General features: G+C 39.3%; 1 protein-coding gene across 7 annotated transcripts in view; it reads left to right on the top strand.

The window, feature by feature from the left end:
* Positions 1-20,512, top strand: part of LOC119651627 (oxysterol-binding protein-related protein 2) — a 52,960-nt gene that overhangs the window by 20,436 nt on the left and 12,012 nt on the right. The window contains exon 1 of one of the 7 annotated variants that reach the window (XM_038055314.1): positions 8,740-8,822. The exons of 3 other annotated variants lie outside the window; for them this stretch is intronic. The gene's annotated coding sequence lies outside the window, so the exon portion shown is untranslated. Of the gene's footprint in view, positions 1-8,739; positions 8,823-8,977; positions 9,109-20,512 lie in introns of those variants that run through there. 3 more of the 7 variants (XM_038055340.1, XM_038055348.1, XM_038055331.1) reach the window with 3 other exon arrangements.

Here is a 20,512-nt window from a genome sequence, read left to right as displayed (position 1 = left end):
TTGTCATGCTATCCCTTGGTATCAGTAATTCGGGATACCTCCTAGAAAGATTATCAATTTTCCTCCGATTTATGCAGCTCCCCGCCCTTGCTTGCATCTTTACGTGAAGATAGCGAGGAGTTAATTCCAGAACGACCTCTAGTCATGCTGTCGTTCATGTCCTCATTGCGCCACTGACACACGCAACCCAGGAATTTGTGTAACTCCTTGACTATTATGCTAAGTTCATTTCTTTCTGTCCAGACTACCGCCTTATAGGCCTTATTGGCCTTAATATTGCACTGCATATCCAAAGTAGTGTTTTCGGGGTATATTCCACTTTTTTTCCCTGCTATGGACCTGCAAGTTATCAGAGTCGTTGTAGTTATCCGACATATGTTTCCAATATGTGTTTTCCAGGGTAATTTTTGGTCTAGTGTAGTTCCGAAATATTTGACCTCTGTTTCTTGCTTACATGGTAACCTCATGGCTTTCAGATGATCAAGCTTACGTTTCTTAGTGGATAGTACTATGGTGGCTTTGGCTGGATTCATGCGCAGCCTCGTCTTCCTGCAACAGGTGCAAGTAACTCTTAGTTCCGTTTGTATTCTATCAAATATTTCAAATCAAATATCAAATTCCAGTATTTATTAGCTCTCCTAGGAGTTCATCCACTACCATACTCCGCATTAATGATGACAAGCTTGGGTAGTGTTCTAGACAATAGTATTTATACCTGTCGGTACTTATATAATATTGCTTACCCTCTAACATTCTGCTCATCCAGGAAGTCAGGGTGTTTCCAACTCCCTTGCGGTTCAGTTCATCTCGTACCTCTGTGTGCGATGTGTTATCGAACGTTTTTTCGATGTCCAAAAACGCACATAGCGCAGTTTCTTTTGTTTCTGTGGCATCCTGTAATGCATCCGTCAACTAATGCAGGACATTTTCGGTTGACCGTCCTGCCTGATGAGCGTCAACACGCGATTAAGGAATTATGCATTAGAACTTTAGTTCCAATATAGTTGTCTATGACCTACCGAAATGTAAGGCAAATTGGTCTGAAAGATTTAGGGTTCTTTTTACGAGCTTTCAGAATAAAGACCACTATTGCCTGTCTCCATGCCATTAGTACATATCCCAGGGGTATACTGCACTTTACCACCCTTAGAAAAGACCCCAAGATGGAGTAGTGTTGTGAAAATGTCCTCTACTCCGGGTGATTTTAGTGATTTAACGGTTCCCACTGCCTATTTTACCCTAGCTTCCAAGCATGCCTTTTTTGCTAGTTTCCAGTTCTCCTTTTTTCCCCTTCTTGGTCGCCTTCCGCGGTGGGGTAGGACCCCGGGGAAAGCGTTCTGAGGACCAGATATACCTTGTCTCCCTCATTGTCGGCAAATGTCTAGACAAACAGAAGATATGGCCTTGTATTTTGGTATAGCTTTGTAAAACCTGGATCCTTTGGTGGTTTGTTCGATCACTTCATGGGATTCCCTGAAGCTGTTCCGTTTTGCTTCCTTGATAGTGTTGCTTTACGTCGTCAGTGCGTTTTGGTCTCGACCAGTTTGTTTTGCCCGGTTGAAGAGTTTTCGAATCTCTTTTTTCATCCTGGCTAGGTTTCTGTTCTACCAGGGCACATTCCTTGCTGATATAATTGTGTTACCAGGACCTCATATGCATCAATGAAGGCCTTGTTGAAGTTTTCCACCACTGTTTCTACTTCCAGTACACTCCTGATACCATCCCCCCTCTGTAGATTAGTCATTTTACTGCTTAGGTCCTTTAAAAACCCCACCGGCATGTCGTGTATGCGCAATTGTGTATGCGATAGTATTTTTATGGTTAAGTATTTAGCAGACTTTTATTTGAAAAAGAAATTTTAGAAGTTTTCAGACGTACGTCGATTATATCTTAATAAGTTACCAATCGGGTTTCTTTCGATTTTCGGAACACGGTGATATGCTTGCAGTTAAATAGATATGAATACACATGATGTTGTAGGTATGCAACATAATAAAATTCAATAATTATTATTAACTCCAGGATACTAGGATTTTTTTAAATATTTTTTAAGGATTAAGAATGTTAAAGAGAAAAGAAAAAAAAAGCAACTAAAATGTTTCTATTCTTTATATGCCGAAATGAGTTATCACGGAGTTTTGTAAATGAATAATAGTTACCAGAGAATTAGTTAATGAAGTAAAAATTCTTGAAAATTTTGTATTTTCGCAAAAAACAACTCAAGCAAATACATATGTACTTATGAACACAAGAACCACCCCGGCATGCAAAATACACATTCAAAGATTTTCATTTATAAATATTATTCCTTGCAAAATGGAGGTCATTTGAGCGTAATCGACTGAAATGTTTAATTTGCCGTAGCCGTTTTTCTCTCTATTTCCCCTATACTACTTCATCAATGTCCCGGTGTAGTAGTGACTGATTTTAAATTGAATCATGAATTTTCTCAGCTATCAAATCGAACACTGATATTCCAAAGTCCGTCATTCGATAATAATTTAGCAGCACCTCCATCTACTCTAGTTCATTTTGAACAAATTGACCACAAATATGAATATTTTATTGACCAGCAGGAATTATTTAATGAGGAATCCAATTGAAGTGATCAAAACTTATTCACGCCAGACATGTAATATATTTGTCGAATTAATCATAAATCATATATCGGTTGGATTTTAATTGATAGTGCTAGAGTTTCAATTACAGCCTATCAGATTACCTACCGCGATAATGTTCTTGCGTGCAAGAGTCACGGTTTATTGGGTACATTTGACCTCTGTGTTAAGGACATCCTGATTGTAATTTAAATAATAGTGGTATTAAATCGTATAGAACGATTCCCAAATTCATTTCAATTCATTGAAAAGTAATGGTTTTTATTATATCAATTAAATTTGTAAAATTGTGAATTAGTGAGTTAATCAGCATTAAATTGATAAGCTGCGAATAAGCCAGCATTCGGTCACACCTGCGAAAACGGGCTTACTACCAAGTGAAATCAATTAAAGATAAATTGCCCATTGCATTGGTGTTGAGCTCAGGTGTGCCATTATGAAAACCAGTTATCACTGACCAATATTATTCTAAATATAGGTAGTTTTACACTTTCATACATATTCAGCAATGTTAACTTTTAAAAGTTAATTTGATAGCGTTCACGTGACAGGGCATTGTTTATGAAGTCTGTTCAAATAAACATGAACATGGCATTCTAGAAGTGGATTACCGATGTGACTATAATTGGAATATTCCAATTTAGTTTTGGTCCATAGTAACCGCGATAACATTATGAATACTACTGAATTCTAATCTAAATTTTTGAAGGTGGCATGATGTAAAATATGAACAACAACCGCCGGCTCATAACCGCAGGCGTAGCAGGCCTGACGGAGCCGAATTTATATCGAGGAGCCGAAATAGAAATTTCAATGAAAAAAGGAGCAATTGGGGGTCGCATAATTTTCACCCAGGTCCAGTTCTTCCCCCAGAGCTCGAATTTTCTCTCGACGGCCCTGGCCTAGAGGTCGTTTTCCATCGTTTCATGGCACGTCAACTGTTTTGAATTTTTATCGTCGATGCGATACCATACCACTTTTGTATTTGTCCAAGGAACAATTATTATGCTCACCCTAAATACACATTGAAAATAAATAAACGTTATTACATTACATGCATCTAAGTTGGACATTGTCGCTGCCTATGCACAATCCAGTAAACGCGAATTTTCAATTCCGGGGCATATCGTTGTGTGCGCCAAAATTGGCAATGCCAAATTTCATATCTATGTCTACCTCGTCTTCTTTTGCCCTTATAGACTTTCGGGTGGGGTCATCCTCATCCATACGGAGTAGATGACCTGCCCACCGTAACCTATTGAGCCGGATTTTATCCACAACCAGGCGGTCGTGCTATTACTCATAGATTCCATCGTTATGTATGCTACGGAATCGTCCATCCTCCATCCATACGGATTAAGTGTCCCGCCCACCGTAAGCTCTTGAGCCGGATTTCATCCACAACCTGACAGTCATGGAATCGATCATAGATTTCGTCGTTATGTAGGCTACGAAATCGTCCATCCTCATGTAGGGGGCCAAAAATTCTTCGGAGGATTCTTCTCTCAAACGCGGCCAGGAGTTCGCAATTTTTCTTACTAAGAACCCAAATTTCCGAGGAATACATGAGGACTGGCAAAATGATTGTCTTGTACAGTAACAGCTTTGACCCTATGGTGAGACGTTTCAAGCGGGACAGTTTTTGTAACCTGAAATAGGCTCTGTTGGCTGTCAACAACCGTGCGCGGATTTCATCGTCATAGCTGTTATCGGTTGTGATTTTCGACCCTAGATAGGAGAAATTATCAACGATCTCAAAGTTGTATTCTCCTATTTTTATTCTTCCCGTTTGACCATACGGTTGTTGGTTGGTTGGTTTTCGGTACTGACGTTGCCACCATATACTTCATCTTGCCTTCATTGATGTGCTGCCCAAGATCTCGCGCCGCCCTTTTTACGTATGAGACAGATAATGCCTCGTTGTCAATCGTCAGGCATTGATTCGCTGTCCCATACCTTGAGCACAAGTTGATGAGCCACTTGGTATAATTGGTTGCCTCTATATTTAACCAATTCCGCTGTAATTCCATCGACTCCTGGCGACTTATGATTTTTTAGTCGATGAATTGGACGGACTGTTTCTCCTATACTTGGTGGTGGCAGTATTTGTCCGTCGTCTTCAGTTGGTGGGACTTCCAACTTGCTGATGTTCTGGTTGTTCAGTAGCTCATCAAACTCCTCTTGCCTTCATTAATGTGCAGCCCGAGATCTCGCACGCCTGCTCGATCTGGATGAAGGTAGACTATACATCTCGGGTCGTTCATCCAAATTTTATCGTTGCTTCACTAGGATGCTTTTCCCTGAAAGCAATTTTTGTACAACCATAGATGAGCAGCTGAAATCTGGTTTGGAGTTTAGTTACAAACGTCTGGCAGTGCTTTATTCTTCTGATTTAACATTTTTCTTCCAAAGAACAGCTAGACTGATGAGTGGCAACAATCAGCGACTCATGTTGGTGGATGTCAGCTTAGAAAAGCACTTGGTCGCTTCCGGGCTGTCCGAGAATTTTAAAAATCTGCTTCACGGTCCAATAGATTGTTTGATAGAGTAACGTTATGCTATCAAATTTTGCGTTAAACTCAGGGAAATCCACCACCGAATTTAGCATGTCTAAATCGAAATTGATACCAGAAGTCCTAAATATGATGACAACAAGAGTTTATCTACCGTAACCGAAAATTTAAACATTAGATAGACAATAGATGGTGGACGGACGAATGCTACGGTGCCTTTTGGAAACGTGTGAAAATGATCTTAATTTTTAAATTCAACTTTTATTGGCAATTAGTCAGTCATGAATTTTCGAATACTAGGCAAAGTTCCGAATAACACAGTCCAAGTCTAAGATCAAAGCCCAACATTATTTTTTTTTGATATCAGAGCCATTATCCACCCCAAGTCCACACTTACCGCACCGCGTACTGCCGAAGAAATACCATTATGCCAGTGTGTGAAGCCACAATGCCTTCATTTTCAGCGCCTTTGTAACGAGAACCCAGACGACATCGATTAGTCTTCTCACAGTCGTGACATGCTTCCAATTTTTTCTTTGATCACTTAAAATGAAATACGAAAGAGAACATTGGCACCTAACTGAAAACATCCAGACTCATGTTACATCGTCACTAAAGCACATCACGGAGAAGACATTCCACGACTGCATGCTATTTCAAAAAATTTTGACAAACATAATCAATAGACGATTTTTTATGAGATTTTGTCGCATTATTTATACAACGTGTCCTGTATGTATGTAGTTAATCGTATCTTTGATGATTTATCTAACCGAACTATCAGTGACTTAGACGAGCATTATAATTATAGGACCAACTACATTTTACTAATTATCTGCAAAAGGCTATTTTACACACTACCAGCGAGGTTTTGCGTAATTAGGGTTCAATAGTGTTCCGCGCTGGGAATAATGCGGTTTTAAGGGCACTAAGGTTATGGTACTTCGTGTTATTTTTTTTATAAAGGCGGACAAAGATGATTACCTAAAGGTTTTTCATTAGATTTAACAAACATAATATGTCAAAATCGATTTCTCGAAAGCAAGACTTACATAGGTTTGAGCAAAAAGTTCCGGGACTTTTCAAATTGCGCGTCTTCACGTTAACGTTGACAGCTCATTTTTTAGCGGAAATCTTCCTGAGTAATCTCCATTGTTGTTCTAACCTTCCCCAAACTGATTGTTTAGCTGTTTTAGTGAAGTCCCTTTTTCGTGTTCCGCGTTTTTTGTCGTGGACGTGTAGGAGGAGCAACGTATTTGCGTGAAATTTTACGTTAAATTGGGCAAATCGTTCAGGAAAACTTTTTAAATGCTGCAGCAAGCCTTTGGTGATTAAATGATGAGTTCTTCACGGTCAGTGGTTTAAACGGTTCAAGGATATCAACGGGAGGTCGGGCCTAGATATCATGGGTCAGATGCTGGGCACATATACCTGGAAGAGGCCAACCAGGCGATGGCCACTAGCAATATTTTTTTAACATGATAGACGTAGCTGCACGTGGCTGCATCTATCATTTAAGATGAGATGACTCCAACCAAACAAACTGACAAACAGCGTTCATGTCTGCACGTATTTATTAGGCAATTAGCCACGTTTTACATGGAAATTCGTTCCAAGAACCATCACATAATTTTGACTCAAATGCCAGTACAGGGCGATGTACCTGCTTTCGCCTCAAAATCAAATAAACTATCCTGTCACCTCTGCCGGAAGCTAAACAACCGCCAACGAAAGACTAAGACTCGGTGTCACAACTGCACTTGTATATTCGCACTAACTTTATTTAATATATCTTGGGAAATAAATTAAAAAAATTAAACTTAAATGGAAAAATTGGTTTTTATTAATATATTCGGGCCTAACAATAAATTCAATTCAATTCAATTTTGGTCTTGCAAATACTGATATTTCGGAAACTACTTGTTCCCTTCATCAGTGCCAACAAGTCTCTTGTTAATTTATTGGTTTGCAAACACCGATATTTCGTGAACCACTTGTTCCTTTCATCAGTGCTAACAAGAGACAAAGGAACAAGTGGTTCCTGAAATATCGGTCTATTGTTAGCACTGATGAAGGGAACAAGTGGTTCCAGAAATATCGGTATTTGCAAGACCAATAAATTAACACTAGCGCATAGGGCAGACAAGTTTTTATTATTTCAAATATTTGGTCAAGTTTATCTCTTATGGCGTTCGTAGCGTTCAACCCAAAACTTAGGGAGGGAAAATCGAACCCGAGATTCCAGAATTGGAATTGTTGTGAAACCTTTAAACAATGCCGCTTTTGCTCTTTAAGTAGAAAACATGGCATATATCTAATGCACGTTGTTCGAAACCGCTGACTTTCTATCGAAAGTCTTCGGACGGCCTTGATGTTGGCCTCGATCACACTTGACCTAGGACGGTCGTCGTGGTTTTCACTCTGTACTTTCTCTCACCCTTCAGCGGGTTCCCTGGTCTTTGCGAATGTGTTCTTCCGTGCAGTACCGCAAAATTTCAGTGGAATTTCTCTCCTCATTGATTGAAATAATTAAAACTTGTTGTTTCTTTTTCGTTGGTGTGAATATTTATTCTTGCAAATACCGATATTTCGGGAACCACTTGTTCCCTTCAAGTTGTTAGCACTGAGGAAGGAACAAGTGGTTCCAGAAATATCGGTATTTGCAAGAATAAATATTCACACCAACGAAAAAGAAACAACAAGTTTTAATTATTTCAATTAATTAATCGTTGGAAACACCGCATAATTTCACTCAGATCTCCTCATTGGTCAAAAACTCTTTACTCCAAGGAGACATGTTGGTTGTTGATGGTTTCAATTGATACTAAATAGACTTAAGAGGGTTGGATTCGAGATCATCCATTTCTGAATGGTATGGGCTGCCTGCTTACTCACCCTTTCCAAGTAAAGGACCCTTTTGTAATTTTTCAAAAAATGAACGTCATTTATGCTCCCCTTAGCTAATGGGTCTATCACTATGTGACTCTTGCTTGGTAAGGCAACAATAAAGGTAAAGTGAGAAATTCTTCCATATTTTGTCAATTTTATGGAATATTATTTCAATAATTGTCCAATGGATAAGTGAACTGCCTGAAAAAATGCTAGGAGAAGAGCCGGTTTGAAAAGGGGCAAAACCTTTTCCCATTAAGGAATCAGTAATGAAACCTGTAAATGGATTTCTCTTATACTACACTAAATGGCTTTTTAAGTATAGATAAGCTTCGTATTTCTAATTACATATTTTGTTACAATAAAAAATCATATCCTAACACACTGCTCATGACATGGTGAGTAACGAAACATGCATTGTGATCAACCACTAGCAAACAAATCAAAACGGATATCGTGCTTCCTATAATACTGCAATGTTGAAATAGGATGCCTGTTTCAACTTTACTCCCCCCTGCTATTCTGAAGGCTTTTTGTTCTCTTGGTTATAGTCAACTGCTACTTAGACTTGTCTTTTTCTCTAGTACTGTTCAACAACAGTTTCCTTTATTATTCAGCAGAATGCTAACATTTTGATAGCATAATCTAACACACATACAATCATAAATTGAATACATTCCATATGGATTAACGCACATGCGCCCGCCTCACAATCTTCAGTGGGTTCTACCCAAAATATATTTTGTGTTGTGGTCAGTTACACAGTTCGGGCAGTATTGAAGTGTTTAGAAATTAAGACTCCGTAAAGATTTCTTTCTTCTATTTTATATATTTCTTAGCTGAATATGTGTTTTTGTCCTTTCTGATGGAGTGATGTATCTCCACAATAGTGTTTCCGTTTAGATTGATATTGATAAGCATGGCCGATATACAGATGATATTATTTTCATTGAAAGTGTCATTGAAAAGTGCTGAGATAGAAAGCGACTTTCATCGATTTTTCTTATAGAATGGAGACTCCTGAAAAGGATTCGTCGGTGCCTTGATCTAACTACTTGTTTCTGTGGAGGTTTCAGAAGTGTTTCATGGTGATTCATTCGTTATTTTGTTGATTATATCTTGTTGATATCCATGTGTATGGCCTACCGTTTATTACCTCTGCTAAAGCGTGCTTAACCTTGTGTATCTCTTTCTGTAGCTGTTCCTTTTCAAAGTATACATACGTATGTATCTATGTACATATCTGCTTCATTGATGTGTTTTGAATCGTAATAGTTCGAGATCTAAATATCTTCTTGCTATCCAATAGAAATATTATAACTACTGTTTCCAGTAATTTATTGTATGATTTCTTAATGCTTTTGATAAAATGGTAACAATTACAATTTCAAGGTGTATTCAATATTAAAAAAAAAATCCCATCAAATTCCTGGTAAAGTCACGATACGCAATAAAGTAATCAAACCAAAAGTGTGTCTACAGCTAAGGAGAAAGGAATATGTAATGTGTATGTGCATATGCGTAGGTGAACTTAGTCCCATTCCATGCAGCTCCACTCCTTCCAATGACAAGGAATAAATTTTCAATTGGGAGAGAATGGATGAGTTTGTTTTTCCGGATGTGAACACTTTGAACACGATGAATCACTCTGAAGAACTGCATGGAGAAAAGTTGGGAAAGGGCCAAAGTTTACTGTTGAGTTATTTTCAGATGTATCTTTTACGTACAGTTCAAGGACATTTTCTATTGTTATGCAAAAATTTCTTGGATTTATGTCGAACGCAATAAAATAGGATGATCACTAGGAGTCGTAAAACTTTCCAGGAATTGAGTACAAAGCATCGACTCTGAAATCATGAAGTAAAACCATAAAATAGAATTTTTATTAGAAATTCTTGAGGTATTCATGGCTGATTTTCTCTTTAAAACCAACGACCAGGTCTGATGTTGTTGCTAACGTTTATCGGGTGTCCTTAGAAACGACTACTCAATGGATACAACTTTCGTACTGTTAGAGGAAAAGCGGCGACACAGCGTTAATTGCGATGGCGTGTGGCGTCCCATTTACCTCTTTGCGAACCCTATCACCGCCCGCTTTATAATTAACATATGTTCTTTAACACAGAAGAGTGGCAGGTTGTTGTGCGATTATGTGAATGTGCTTCATCCTTATGAGGTTACACTTGTGCCAGATGAAGGACTTCCCGCTGACGGTTCTAAAACAGTGAGAATCGTGCACTGTAATTGCTGTTCAGAAGCAGTTTCCTACTGTTTTATTGAAAGAACTTTGTGAAATTGGCAAAATGAAAGGCTATTGTTCGGCTTTGTACTTGCGCCTACAATAGATGGGCAAGACTTCATAGTTAGCTATCGAATGTAATGGGTTTTCTGTGTTAGCCGAATGGTGCATATGTGGGTAATTATTTGTTGATTTTCGCTGATGGGACAATACTTGTTCAGACAATAGCTCTCAGTGTTCAAATGTGCAGTTGAAGCTGCTTTTAATTACCACACCCAAATCGAATTTAAGACGTTTCGGTATTTTCCACCCTGTAACGGTATATTTAACCTTTGCCTAATTTGATTTTGCATTTTAAAAATCCCTGACCTATTTCTTGGGTTTGCGTTTTCCACGCTATGTTCATGATTTAATTATAATTTCAACCCTCTCTTTCCTGCCACCTTTGTAATTATTATCACTATCAAAACTACAGTCATTTGATTATATAGTATGTATATATGCACATGCAAATGTATAATGCTTACCAAACAGCGAGTTAATTGGGTGTCATATATAGTTGTTGTGAACTTATAAGTAAAACATAACAAGTTAATTCGAGTACGAGCTCCCGACGTTGGTTGTTGACGATGTGTTTCAATATTTTACCAAGAAACCTACACTCTTCCTTAACTCTTCTGCGACATGTGATTCTAGGTTGAATCTTTATTCCTGTGGGGTTATATTGCAAGATGTAGCCAGCCACGAACTTTGTCGCCCTTTCTTAAGGTGTAACTTATTCCCTACCGCTTCATAATCTTTTATTCATAAATTACCTGAATAAATAGTTGAAATAACTACATTTTCAGATTTTAGTCAAAAAAGAGCAAAGGTAGAATGGAACAGTTTATGCATTCCGCAGCAAAACTGCCAGTGAAACCGTTGAGATGATTCCCCATGTGTCGATTATTATTTTAGCTATTATTTTTCTTTCCATTCCCTAGAAAAACTTTCAGTTGCTTAACATTTTCAAATGGGTGCAAGTAGCAGGTTTGCAGTGGCTAAAGGGGTTGCATTGGATAACTCCCCGGAAGGTCATTAAAAACATCGGATTTGCTCTTACTCGAAATGATTTGCCTTTTAGAAGGAGATGAAGTCCATATTCCCACATTTAGTTAATTCTTCTTCTTCTTCTTTTTCTTCACCCTTTGTCCCGTTCACAAGCGGGGTCGGCTCGTCACTTCGCCATTTGGCTCCATCGAATGCCTGATCTGGATGCAGTCTCGAGGCTTTCAAATCCCCATCTAGCGTATCAAGCCACCGTTGTTTAGGTCTGCCTTTTGGTCGTTTACCATCGACTTCGATGTGCAGACCAATCTTTGCCAGTGAATTTTCGTTTGCACGAATTGCGTGACCATACCATCGAAGACGCCTCTCTCGCAATTTTTCCACGATCGGTGCAACCCCATAACGATCGCGGATATCCTCATTTCGGATGTGATCTAAACGTGTGACGCCACTAGTCCAACGTAGCATTTCCATCTACGAAAAATGGAACTCTCGCTCTGCGGTTGCTCATCATTGTAAATAAGAAATCAGTTGCTATTGTAATTGATCGAAAAATGTTTAGCGACTGCAAATTCTCCCTTGGTTATCAATATCATTATCAACGGCTTAGCAACCGATATCCGGTCTAGACCTGCCTTAATATTCTGGCTTATATCAGAAGCAAAATCAACTCAACTTTGTCACCTCTCTCATGTGCGAAGCTGACGATGGAAAGCTCTCCTGACCGAGTGATAGCTTCTTTCAAAGTGACTTATCCCCACCCCAGCCTTATCATAGGACTAAGCTCCGTGAAAATTTCCGGCCCGCCCGCCTACCTCGCCGGACAACCGACAACTTTACACTCTTTTATCAAAATGTAAGGGGTCTAAGGACGAAGTTGTCGGATTTCGAACTGTCTGTCTTAGCATTCCAACATCACGTCGTCTGCATTTCTGAAGCCTGGCTGGATGACAGGATTTTAGATTCCAAGCTCCTCGAAGGTTACTCTGTGCTTCGTTGTGACAGAGACTGCGCTGCGCTTGGCAAGACAATCGGCGGAGGTACCCTAATAGCTGTTAAGTCCCCTCTCTGTGTCGAAATCATCTTTTCTTCCTACTCCTCCACCTACGATTCTGTGACCATGCTGGTCATTTTGCCAAATGTGTGTCCCTTTATCATATCGTGTGTATATTTTCCCTATCTTAGTCCGCCTTCTCTGTACGAGGATTTCTTCGACAGATTATCAGAGGTCCTAGTCGTTTTGTTTCCGCCATTTTCTTTCATCCTCTGTGGCGACTTTAATCTTCCCACGCTCCCCTAGCTCATTACTCCTGGTATTTCCTCCCTCCCTAATAACTCTATCCTTCCCTTCCTTTATCTACTTTCATGTACACCTGTGGCGCTCCCCAGTTGAACGTTTCTAGAAACCACTTGGATCGCACTATTGACCTTGTCCTCTCTAACTTTCATGTGTGTTGCCTTTCCCAATCCCTTCACGTCCCGTCTTACGCTGCCTCTGGCGCCCATCATCCTCCTCTCGAGTTCGATGCTCAAATATCCCGACTCCACTCTCCTGTCGCTCGCAAGCCTAACAAGTTCAACTTTCGTAAGGCGAACTTTGAAGGTCTGAACTCAATCCTGGCGGCAATCAACTGAGTTCCCCTCCTCTCTCCATTTACGTGTGACCAAGCACTCAACACCTTCTATACTATTTTATCTGATCTTCTTCCTTGTTACGTCCCCTCCTCTCCTAAGTGCTTACGCCCTTACCCTGTCTGGTTCACCACTGAAGTCCACAAAAAACACATCGAATACCATTCCCCTTCTTACCCCTCTCCTTGTCGAATACCTCATTGGAAAACTTGAAGCCAATGTCAGACCTGGCTAAGATGGTCTTCCTAACCTCTTTTTGCTCAAAACTCGTAAGTCCATCTCTCTTCCCCTATCTCCCTTATTTTCAACAAAAGCCTCGAAGAGAATCATTTTCCCGGCTTGTAGAAAGAGGCTCTCATCATCCCCATACTCAAAGGTGGCGATCGTACGCTTGCTGAGAATTACCCGTCCCATTTCCCTCCTCTCCTCCTGTTCTAAAATCTTGGAAACATATATCAACGACTGGTTGTCAGCCCACTTTGGCCACCACATAGTGACAGAGCAACACGACTTTGTTAAGCGTAGGTCCACTTCCTCCAACCTGCTTGACTTTACCAACTTTGTCGCCAAATGTTTAAATTCACGGCAAGAAGTACATACCATTTACACTGATTTCATTCGAGCATTCGACACTGTAAATCACAAGATACTTATATCCAAACTCTCGTCTCTAAACGTTCCCATACCACTTGCTTTATGGCTTGCCTCTTGCCTTTCCAACCGATCCTGCCGCGTCTCTTTTGACGACTGCACTTCCTGCTCTTTCTCCCCCTCCTCCGGTGTCCTGCAGGGATCTATTCTGAGCCCTTTGTTATGTTTATTTTTTATCAACGACCTTCCCCCTCCTTACTTGTCCTTGTTTGCTCTATGATGATGACCTTAAGCTGTTTTGCGCTATATCGTCGCCTATGGACTATATTTCCCTTCAATCTAACCTAGACATTCTGGTTCGTTGGTGCTCAACTAATGGTTTAGCGCTAAACGTCAGAAAGTGCCAGTCTATGTACTACTCCCTAAAATTCTCACCCACTTTTTTCTCCTAATCTCTTAACGGGCATTTCTTATCCTGCTTAAATTCCACTCAAGATCTCGGAGTCACTTTCGGCAATAAGCTGCGCTTTGACACCCATGCCCGCGAAGTCACCCATCGAGCAGCAAAATTGTCAGGCTTTATACTTCGTTTCTTCTCTGCTTTTGACTCCATTCAACCCTCCTTAGCTCTTTTCAATTCACTCCTGAAGAATACCCTCGAGTACTGCTCCTTGATCTGGTCACCTTCTCGTAACTGTGATTGTCTTGCCCTCGAGAGCTTCATCGGTCAAGTATTACCTGTCACACTTATTTTCATCATCGTCAACGGCGCAATAACCGATATGCGGTTTAGGCCTACACTTATTTTACCAACTTGTAATCGCTTGTCATTCACCCAAGTTATCACTCCTAGGGTCGCATGTACTTCAGCCTCAAAGGCCGTTGCTCATTGTCCCAAAGAAAAAGCGCACCCCCCATTTTTACCCCTGCTCCAGAACCTTGTTTTCTTTTTGAACAATTGGTGCCGGAGACTTCAGAATACCCTGCCGTGCATTCTGTCGTCGTGCTACTAGGACTAGCCTCAAACATTTTCTCCTGCAGGGAAATATTAATATTACTCCCGCTGAGATTGGTAATGAGCTTGTTGGAGAGGAAAAAGGCAACTTTCCAGTTTCTGTACATTCGAATTTGTCAGTTCATCGGAAGTACCTGGACGCAGAGTTAAACCTTCCAGTTGAGAGTGATACAGAATAGAAGAGGAATCTTCGGTTGAAATTCTTCAGTCCTTCTACACTTTTTTAACGATATATTTATTTTTTGTATCGTTCTGACTGAGGAACTCATATGTCTTCAATTCTTACAACTAATTTTTCTTTGAGTCTACCATTTGATTGTCCAACCAGACCAATTGAAGAAAACTTTCCGGCAGTTTTTTGAATCACAGACCACTCTTTTTGGGCTAACACCCAATTTTTAAAAAACACGGTTAGTGGTTTCTTTCCGTTCAGACGCTACTCATCAGACGTTGCCTTACCTCTGCCTGAGAGGATTGGTACCAAAGTGGTTGTACCCAGGTGATATTCCCTCCTTTATATAGATCTGGAAAGTGGAATGAATAATTGAACATACTCAATGCATATACACAGCCATATGTTCTTTATTTTGCATAAAACATTTCATATCTGGAGCACCGAGTTTCCGATTCCTTTCTTTTATTTTTTATTTATCTACACTAATTTCTTAACAGGGTGAATTACTTGCATGACTTTTCATTTTAAAGTGGTGAGGTCAGCTAATTTCGACAGTATACTACATAATCGCTGGGCTGCGGTTCTTTCCACTTTCTTATCATCCCAGCCCTCCTTTCCCGAACTGTCAATAAATAAAAAACAATTAACTTTGAATACTTATCAAAATATTACTGATATTTATACACATATAGATAAAAGTTTTATTGCAGATAAAAACTTTGTTACAGATAAAAGTGGTACTTTTTTTATTTTTGAAGAAGTAATGATTAATGTGTTATTAAAGATCTTTTCCGTACGCACGCGACTTTTTTGTTGTGTCGTTCAGACTTTTTCTTGGGGACTTTCTAAATTCGGTGATTGTCCTTTCAGTTTAACGCCTTCAATTTATTTAAACCAGGTTCTATTCCAAATTTGCGCAATTTCTGGCATCTAGTATCATTATTTATTTGAGAGTTGAATTAGTTCTAGATTCCCATACATTTAACGACGGACTGAGTTCAGAACTGTCGGAAGAGGCAAAGGATTCATCCCGGATCTCCAAAATATATCCGAGTTTTAACAAAATTGAATTAATTATGCAATCTGAAAAAGGCACGCATTATTTTCACGCCAAAAGTTTTCTTTCCTACGACTTTCGTCGTTATGTAGGCTATGGAATCATCCATCCTCATGTAGGGAACCAACAATTCTTCGGAGGATTCTTCTCTCGAACGCGGCCAAGAGTTTGCAATTTTTCTTGCTAAGAACCCAAGCCTCCGAGGAATAAATGAGGACTGACAAAATCATTGTCTTGTACAGTAAGAACGTTGACCCTGTGGTGAGACGTTTGGAGCGGAACAGTTTTTGTAACCTGAAATAGGCTTTGTTGGCTGCCAACAACCGTGCGCGGATTTCATCGTCATAGCTGTTATCGGGTGTGATTTTCGACCCTAGATAGGAGAAATTATCAACGGTCTCAAAGTTGTAGTCTCCTATCTTTATTCTTCCCGTTTGACCAGTGCGGTTTGATGTTGTTGGTTGGTTTTCGGTGACGTTGCCACCATATACTTTGTCTTGCCTTCATTGATGTGCAGCCTAAGATCTCGCGCCGATATTCGCCTGCTCGATCTGGATGAAGGCAATTTGTACGTCTCAGGTAGTTCTTCCCATGATGTCAATATCGTCAGCATAGACTAGTAGTTCGGTAGATTTGAAGGGCCAAGTTAAAGAGGACACATGATAGGGTATCCTCTTGTCGTAGACCGCTGTTGGTGCCGAATGGTCTTGAGAGTGATCCTGCTGCTTTTATCTGGCCTCGCACATTGGTCAGGGTCAGCCTAGTCAGTCTTACCAATTTCGTCGGGATACCGAATTCTTTCATGGCCGTGTACAGTTTTACCCTGGCTATGCTATCATAGGCGGCTTTAAAGTCGATGAAAAGGTAGTGCAACTGATGCCCATATTCCGTCAAGTTTTTGTCATAGCCATCAGGAAGTCATAAAAAATAAAGGCTATAGTCTAAATTTGGAAAATTTTTTGATGCCCTTGAATAAAAATCGCCGTTTTATGGTACGTTTAAGGGGGAGCTCCCCATACATGTGAATGACGGGTACAAAATTTTTTTCACCGAATATGGCCATGTGGGGTGTCAAACGAAAGGGCTCAATTAGTACTTTTCGAAACTCCATATTTGACATCGGGTGAAACATAGAGGAGCGAGGGCTCAAAATATGGCCATCAAAAAGTGTAACAGGTCTCGTTCTCGGAACCTATCCAACCGAAAAATCTGAAAAAAATCACAGTAGTGCATCTCTACGATATCTAGGTCTAAAAATACATCGGGTTCCGATATCTAGACAAATAAAGTTAATAATAATATATTTCCACATTTTAGAAATTTACCCGGCAACCCCCCTTATGTTCATCCCAGAAGTACGAAATTTGGCACGGGTGAAAGGGATAACATAATGCACAATTTGGTCAAGTTTGAAAATCCAACTATTATTAACAAAGTTATAGGGGGTAAAACTTTGCCATTTTTTGTGAATTTCGTGCACTCTACAACCTGTATGAAGTCATCATCACATATCAATTCGTCAATACCACAACGAAATGAGTTCTTATGAATGGAGTCGCAAAGAATTATTTTGTTTTAGTTTTTTAGTCATTTGTATATGAATACCAATTACTCTAAACAGCCATGTGCGTATGTAGGTATATAGTATATGCGCGCTACAGAGTTTGCGGGTAGTGTTTAATTCAGAAAGATATATTTGTACATTAAACCAGCCGTATTTAATATACATACTATATATGTACATATGTATGCTTTTGTGCACGAAGTAAACCGGAAATATGGGTACGATCAATTCATATACGTGCATATATATGTACAGTATTCGGAAATAGGCAGTTTGTTTGTTTAGGGTGAGGATAATATCTATGGCTGTAATACGTACGTATGTCTTATAGTTTGGAAAAATATGAAGGGTTATGTTGGATTTGCAACTATATACAGATAGAAAACTGTGCGTTCAAATTTCTTACATAAGATGAACACAAAACCTTTATGCCCGAAGTGCGAGCTTCCGGTATTCCGACTTGTTTTGTTTTGCAACTGTAAAAACATGTTTGTAGATAGATAGAAAACAAGTCGGGAAATCGGAAGCTTGACGCTTCAGGTATAAAAGGTTTTGTGTTTCCCTAAAGGAGGAGCATAACGTAGTTCTCCATTGGCTTATAGCATTGACCTGAGATATTTAAATCGCTCAGTTCTGGACAGGTTACCACCATTGCCAGAACTCAGCGATTTAAATATCTGGAGGGGCAGATTACTGCCATTGAAAGAACTGAGCGATTTAAATATCTCGAGTCAATGCTACCAGCCAATGGAGAACTGCGTAATGAAATGTTTCAAGCATTAACGCCACCTGGATAAAGTGACATTCCGCAACTGGTGTTCTTTGTGATCGACATATCAGCGCACGTCCCAAATCTAAAATTTACTGCAATGTTGTTCGTCTGTCCCTCTCTATAGTTTGAGTGTTGACTATAAAGGACAATGAACGGCGTCTTGCGGTAATGGGGACGAAGATGTTGCATTGCACTGGTGGCGTGACACGTTTTGATCACGTCTGAAATGAGAATATCCGCGATCGATATGGGTTTGCACCGATCGTGGAAAAACTGCAAGAGAGGCGTTTTCGATGGTGTGGTCACGTAATTCACGCTAACGAGAATTCAACAACCAGTATTGGTCAGAACATCGAAGTCAATGGTAAGCAACCAAAAAGCCGGCCAAAACAATGGTCGCATGATATACTGGATGGAGATTTGAAGGTCTCGCGATAACATCCTGATCAGGCATTTGATAAAATAAAATGACGAAACCGATCACGACGAGCCGACCCCGCTTGTGAACTGAAGGCTGAAAAAAAAGAAGAAGTTGTGAGGAGCGGTGAGCCTGACAGTCGCATAGTTAAATTTAATTTAAATAAATCATTTGATGGAAAGCCCTGTATTGAATATTGTATGTGTGTAGTATTGTATATAGTCAACCTCATACGCTTCACACTCTGAGTTTAATATTATTAGCAAATGCCAACAATTTAACCAACATCAAATATAAAAAAAGGGCTAGGGAGAATTAGATTCTTCTTGAATGGAATTTTAATATTTCACTCGAATTTCAATTATTCTCGTTAATTATGACGTCAGCATCTTATTTGTATGGCTTAGGATGCTGTTAATTAGCACGAAATTGATAAGTTTGAACTGCTATAACTTTTCCAATAATAGTTGGATGTTCATAAAACTTGGCATGTGTATGCACAAGGCTGTCCTCTATGTCGGTGCAAAATTTAATACACTTAGGATGAACTTAAGGGGAGTTTTTTAGTCAATTTCTAAAGGTTGATAATATACTATTAGTAAATTTTTTGAGCAGATACCGGAATGGGACATCTCTCGAAGATTAGATTTCACATAAGTGTTTTACACAAAATCTTAAAAAGTGCTGCAGATAAGTAGATTCTTCATAAATGCGACTTTAATATTTCACGCGAATGTCAATTATTCCGGGTAATTATGACGTCAGCATCTGATTTGCATGGCTTTGGAAGCGGTAAATTCGCGCGAAATTGCTAAGTTTGAACTGCTATAACTTTGGCGTTAATTGCCAGATTTCTACGAAATTTTGCATGTATATACAAAATATTGTCCTCTATGCTGGTACAAAATTCGGAAGTCCTAGAATGAATTTAAGGGGGGTTTTCAGTAAATTTCTAAAAAGTAGTAATATACTATTAGTAAGTTTATTTGAGCAGATATCGGAATGGGACATATTTTGAGGCCTAGATTTCATCTAGGCGCACCACTCCGATTTTTTCCGGATTTTTAGGTTGTGTAGTTTCCGAAAATGAGTCCTGTCTCACTTCAAGTGCGTACATTTTGACTCATTACTCACCCACTTTGCAATTTATGCTAAAACTAATATCAGTTTCGGAAAGTACAAACCAAGACCTTTCATTTGATACCCTACACAACTATATCCGGTGAAAAAAATTTCTGAATCCCCCCTTTGCATGTATGGGGAGCCCCCTTTAAACTCCACCTAAATTTACGCCACTCACTGTATGCGTGGGATTTCATAGTTCCCATCTGTCCACCAAATTTCGCTCGGATCGATTTAGCCGTTTTGGAGAAAAATGCGTGTGACAGACAGACAGACAGACATTGAATCGATTTTAATAAGGTTTTGTTTTACACAAAACCTTAAAAAAAAAAGAAAAAAATAATTTTTTACAAAAATTATTTTTTTTTACATTCGCAAAGAGTGTTCCTTAAGTTAATTTCCGCCAATGAATGTACATTTTGAAGTTCGGATCTGGTTTTGAAAAGTTCTTGAGATGAGAATAATTGAAGCTCATTTTCGAGTTTTTCATATATTTTAATTTTTAGATAAATCAAAGTGTCAAAGTCATTCCAAAGGCAATCACTGCTCGGCCTACTATCATTCGACAGCTGCATCAAGAAATCCTACTTCTAAAACGTCAACAGGCAACCTCAATGGTGGCATATGCCTATCAACTAAAGAAAACAAATTCTGGCTTTGATTAAATATCTTTCGTACCCTTCTAAGAGAAACACTTTCGATCAGATCATATTATTTTTTTTTGTGAAATTTCGATTTCAGATAAATATTTATTTGCAAACCTGATCGGTCCTGATTCTAATACAAGATTCTAGAAGGAAAGGATGGAAAAATAAAATTAACAGTTCTTAAAATATTTCTCTATAAATTGCCCCTCATTA

The sequence above is a fragment of the Hermetia illucens genome, chromosome 1 (assembly GCF_905115235.1).
Source record: "Hermetia illucens chromosome 1, iHerIll2.2.curated.20191125, whole genome shotgun sequence".
Lineage (NCBI taxonomy): Eukaryota > Metazoa > Arthropoda > Insecta > Diptera > Stratiomyidae > Hermetia > Hermetia illucens.
Note: the sequence above shows the minus strand (reverse complement) of the source record. Positions and strands in the feature narration are given on the sequence as shown.